At 42.6% G+C, this 6014-nt stretch overlaps 1 pseudogene; it reads left to right on the top strand.

Moving 5' to 3' along the window:
* The first annotated feature begins 4960 nt into the window (after positions 1 to 4960).
* On the top strand, positions 4961 to 5746 carry LOC150034100 (uncharacterized; annotated as a pseudogene).
* Positions 5747 to 6014: the final 268 nt, after the last annotated feature.

Below are 6014 nucleotides of genomic sequence, written 5' to 3'. Positions count from 1 at the left end.
AAACCATCGGTCGCATACTCTCGCTTCCAATGCATCCATCGCGTCTGCCTCCATCGCCGCATGCCTTTATCCATCGCATCCATCGCATCCATCGTGTCCAATGCATCCATCGAATTCAATGCATCTAACATCCAACGCCCTTGGATGCGCAACTTGATGCTGCCGCATGCGTTGTTCTAACCTCTTCAAGACCTTGGCTGCTACATGCACTACTAACCTCACAAATAACCTCTCAAAGTCTAATGGCCAACGCATGGCACATACTAACGCATTGTCAAATACTTAGTCGAATTTCACCAATTAAAGCTTAACTCAAAACTACTCAAGGAAATTCTATTCAACACTTAGAAATTTCCTTTTCTTCAACATAGGATTTAACTTCCACTTAGTTAATTCCTTTTAACACTTGCTTAAGCAGGAATAATGGAAATTCGAGTTTCACAAAATGACAATGGAAAGTAAAGGTAGAGAGCCTGGTAGCAATTCTTTGCTGATCGAGGCTTTTTACACTGAATCTCTATTCTGATCTACAAATGTTCCTGCTTCCACAGGCGCCGACCCTCTCTCTGTCTTGTAGCTTCTGATGCTTTCCCAAGCTTACCGGAACGATCTACTGGTACACCTTCTTCCTCGTGTCCACCTTAAATGAAATAAAACTATGGACAGAAGCGTGAACTTGTAAAGTGATGAAGTAATCGACTGCTTAACCCCTTCTCTGAAGAATGCACTTGGTATTTATAGAGTTTCCAAGGTGAAAGGCAGGTTCTTTCTCCCGGTTGTACAGATGGGACAACTTTAATTCCTGATTGACGCACCAGATGATTGTTACCGATAAAGCTGAATGTACTTTGTGACCATTATTGGCTGTCAACTTAATTTGGATCCGACTGTCATCAGCTTTCTGTCTTGTCGCTCTTAATTATCCTTTCACCCAGATGCGCCCACCATGTTGCGCTGACCAAGTTGTGGTGATTCTTCTTGGGCGAATGTTTGCGAGCACGATCAACGCAAAGTCTTGTGGTGAACTTGTGCTCGACCAATGTATTCCTACGATCGCAATCTCTGCATTGCGTTAACGCATTTTCTACACAAAAATGTAAAGATCAACTGCTCTAATGCGATTGACGAATGCGACCACAATATTATAGAATTTATGCTTAATGGATGCAATTTAACATATTTCATCAATGCAATCCAACATTGTTTAAGAACTTAGTACTATGATAACGTGCATTTCTGCCCATCAGTTCCCCAAATGGCTCCTGAGCCCCACGGGGCTGCCTTGGGCCCAATTTTTGTGCGCGAACTTTTCGCTGAGTGCAAACACAAAAATGGACCCAGGGGTGAAGAACAATGAAAAAAAAGTCGGGCACCAGATGATTTTTGGAACGGAGCTCATTTGGTACCCAAACGTCTCTCGGGCCCCGTGGGGCAGCCTCGGGGCCCAATTTTTTCGCAAACATTTTGTCGAGTGAAAACGCTAAAACAAACCCAGGGGTTAATAACGATGCAAAAAAGCCGTGTGCCAGACAGTTTTGGGAACGGAGCTCATTTGTTGCCCCAAACGGCTCCCGGGCTCAGTGGGTTGTGTGCGAACTTTCTGCCGGGCGAAAATGCGAAATTAGACCCAGGGGTTAAGAAAAATGAAAAAAAAGCAGTGCGCTAGAGGGATCAGTGCTCATATGGTGCCCTTAATTGGCTCCCAGGCCCGACGGGGCTGCCTCAGGCCAAATTCTTGATCTATTCATGCATGAGTGACCCTAGAGTCTTTCTAGTTAAGCTTTACAACTCAGGAAAGTTTTATAAAGTCCTCATACCGTTTTCCCCTACTCTGGTTTGGTTATCGACCTTGGACATACCATACTTGCAAAAAAGAGGGCAACACTAAGACAATGGTGCCTAAACATACACACAAAACATAAAAGATATTTCTTTGACATAGAGGGTTAGCTTTCTGATAACGGGAAAAAATGCACGTTATTACAGTGCAAACATGTAAAACAATGTGGGTATGCGATGTTAAAAATATATAAAATCATGTCCAAAAGCATTAAACTGAGAATATTGTGATTGCATGCGCCCACTACATAAAAGTAGCTAATTTACTTATTTTATGTAGGAGAAACGCGTTGGCGCAAAACAAATTGCGATCCAAGGAATTCGGCGACCGCGCGCATTAAAAGATTGCGACCGCAAAACCATGCGATCATATGCGCTCGCGAGAATCTGCTCAAGAAGGTGGTCGCATAAAGACGGCGCATCAAGGTGAAACCTTAATAAATCTTGATGGGACGGAAAGCTGGTGACGGTCAAATCCAAATTTAGTTGACAAGTCGTTAATGACACACTGTAATAAGTACATTCAACTTTTCGGTGACCATTAATCGGCGCATCAGAAAAAAGATTTAATGACCGCCCATCATTGCAATCATTTGAGAGAAAAGCTTCTTCACCTTAAAACTCTTTACTCAATTCTGTCGTACAGAATTTATACTTAAAACAAAATACCAACCAAACTTATTTGTTTTCGCCACCGCAAGGGAATCAAAATTTACCAACGCATAGTATCTCAGTAGTCCCTGTGTTCAACCTGGACTTACCAGGAAACCTAGTAAGATTTATACTTGGGTTTTACTAGGAAAACTTGCATGTGCAATGCATAACTCATCACCGCAATTATACATCATTATTTCATCACATTCACTATGCATCAAGTTTTTGGCATCGTTGCTGAGGACTACGGTAGTACATATTGTGCTAACAATAACTTTTTGATTTTCTTTGCTGCTTTTCATCTCTGTGCACTGCCTCTCCTTTGGTAAGAAGAAGAAGAAACAATCGCCAACATCAACAAGAGAGAAATCCCATCATGGCGGAACAACCAGAAGACAGAGCAGTAAATGCAAACAACACCATGGCAAACCCCATTCTCCTGGCGAACGACTGCAATAGACTCATCCAGAACTATGCGTCGCCTAACCTCTATGATTTCTCCCCAGGAATCATGAGGCCAGCTGAACGGATCGATATTTGAGATGAAGCCAGTTATGTTGCAGATGATTCAGACGGCCAGATAGTTTGGTGGAAGGCGTGGCGAGGACCTACACGCCCATCTCTAGAGTTTTATCGAAATCTGCAATACTTTTACGTTCCCAAACATCTCAGTTGAAGAAGTTCGACTAACGTTGTTCTCATTTTCACTATACGACCAAGCATGGAAATGGGCCTATTCTCTCGAACTAGGGGAGATAACGTCTTGGGAACAAGTAGTTAAGAAGTTCATGAAGAAATACTTCCCCCCGACAGAGATTCAAGAAGAAGGAAGTTGATTACAAATTTTGAACAAGATATTGATGAATTGCTCACCGATGCCTGGGCGAGGTTTAAGAGACTAGTGCGAGATTATCCACACAATGGCTTACCTAATTGTCTCCAAATGGAAATCTTTTATCATGGCTTGAACCCTGCATCGCATACTACTGTCAATACGGTAGCAGCTGGAGGTCTTCTTGACAAAACGTATGACGAAGCTAAAAATATTCTTGATCGCATTTCGAAGAACCACGAAGACTGAAGGGAAAGCGATCAACGACTTAGAATTCGAGAAGGTGATGCAAACAATGGGGCCATCACCTCCCTACAAAATCAAATGAATGCGATGATGAATCTGATACAAGGCATTGCAATCAATAGCCCGAGAACGCAATAAGGGTAGGTCAACGCAATCGAGCAGACAAGCACAAGTTGTGCTACTTGTGGTGATTTGCATCCGATGGAAGAATGTCCGAGGAATGCGCAATCTATATGCTTCGTAAAGAAAAATCCTTTCTCCAAAAATTACAACCCCGAGTGGAAACCACCCTAACTTCGTGTGGGAAAATCAACAACAAAGTTATCAACTGATGGCACAAAAAGAAGAGCCGCCAAGATTTTTCTCGAAAATAAACGGTCAATCGTAAAATCAAGCTAGCAGCTCACAGGCCCCGCAATCTTCATCTCTGAAGAGCTTATTAAAGCAGTATATTGAGAAGAATGAAATAATACTCCAGAATCAGGCGACCTCAATCCACAATCTCGAAATCCAAATAGGACAAATTGCGGGGGAGCTTAAAAGTAGACTGCAAGGGGCATTGTCGAGTTCAACTGAGCTCCCTCACAACCCGGGAAATACAGGAAAGGAGCAATTTCAAGTTGTGACTTTGTGAAGCGGAAAGACAGTAGCGGAAGAAAAGAAGGACCCAAGTAGGACTACTTCAGTTGGATGGAACCCCAGACCCTGTTGACACAAGATGAACCAAGAAAATGAGACGATGGAACCAGAAGTTGCATCCACTTCTAAGCCTATGGAATAAGGAACTGTGAAAATACAGCTGCCACCATTCCCTCAGAGACTTAAGAAGAAGAAAAATGATGAAGTGTAGTACCATTACTTCATGGACATGTTAAAACAGTTATATATCAACATCCCTTTCACTGAAGCGATTGAACAAATGCCAAAATATGCGAAGTTTTTGAAGGACATGGTGACAAAGAAGAGAAGCACAGGGAAGTTCGCATTATTCCACCATAAATGTGTGACCCTAGAAGTTTCACGATACCTTGCTGAATTGGCGGGTTATATATTCGTCAAGCGCTTTGCGATCTCGAGGCCAGTATCAACCTAATGCCCCTTTTAATTTTTAAACAGTTGAATGTGGGGCAGCTGGTGCCCACGATGGTGACTCTCCAGCTGGCGGACAAGTCTCTTGTTCATCGAGAGGGGAAGGTGAAGATGTCCTAGTCTTAATTGACAAATTTATTTTACCGGCAGACTACATCATTCTCAATTATGAAGCGGACAAGGATGTGCCCATCATATTTGGACGACCATTTTTATCCACTGGTCGCGCCCAAATTGATGTGTACAAGGGAGAGATCACATGTGAATGGAAAAAAGCTCAGGTTTGACATTATTAAAGCCATGAAGTATCCGAAAGAAGAAGACCTAACAGATTTCGACAATGAACCCAGTTATAGTGAAGAAGAAGAGTCCGAAGATGAAGATGAAAGAGAGGATGCGACCGCATCCGTAGTAACTTACAATATGATCATGGAAACGACAAACAAAGAAGAAAAATTGACGTTGAATGAGGAGAGAAAAGCACAAAAACCATCCTTGGAACAACCACCGAGTGTGGAATTTAAAACCTTGCCAAGCCATCTGAAGTATGTTTTATTGGGGCAAAATGAAACTCTGCCAGTAATAATTTCCTCTGCGCTTCAAGAAGAACAAGAGAATGCGCTGCTGAGTATCCTGAAGAAGTACATAAAAGCAATAAGATGGACACTAGTAGACATTAGAGGAATCAGCCTCGCATATTGCATGCACAGAATACGTCTCGAGGAAAACAAAAAAAGGTCTATCGAGCCTCAACGCAGACTAAACCCTACGATGAAGGAGGTTGTGAAAAAGGAGATAATCAAATGTTTGGAAGCAGGCATTATTTATCCAATCGCTGATAGCACGTGGGTCAGCCCCGTGCAATGTGTGCCCAAGAAGGAAGGGATGACGATTGTTCCAAATGCAAATAATGAATTAATACCAATGAGAACCCTCACTGGCTGACGGATCTGCATAGACTATCGCAAACTCAATGCGGCGACAAAGAAGGATCATTTCCCTTTGCCTGTTATTGACCAGATGCTAGACCGCCTAGCAGGAAATGATTACTTCTACTTTTTGGACAGGTATGCGGGCTACAACTAAATAATGATTGCTCCTGAAGACTAATAGAAAACCACATTCACCTGCCCCTACTGAACGTTTGCTTTCCGTCGCATGCCATTCGGATTATGCAATGCACCGAACACGTTCTAGAGGTGCATGATGGCCATCTTCTATGAGTATCTTGAAGATTCAATGGAAATTCAATGGCAAACATATGAAGTCTGTCTGAACAATTTGGAGAAGATAAGAAGATGTGAAGAGATGAACCTTGTGCTGAACTGGGAGAAGTGCCACTTCATGGTGAATG

This window comes from Benincasa hispida, chromosome 9, assembly GCF_027475165.1.
Source record: "Benincasa hispida cultivar pf3 chromosome 9, pf3_genome.v1.1, whole genome shotgun sequence".
Lineage (NCBI taxonomy): Eukaryota > Viridiplantae > Streptophyta > Magnoliopsida > Cucurbitales > Cucurbitaceae > Benincasa > Benincasa hispida.
This window is presented reverse-complemented; position numbering and strand designations above follow the sequence as displayed.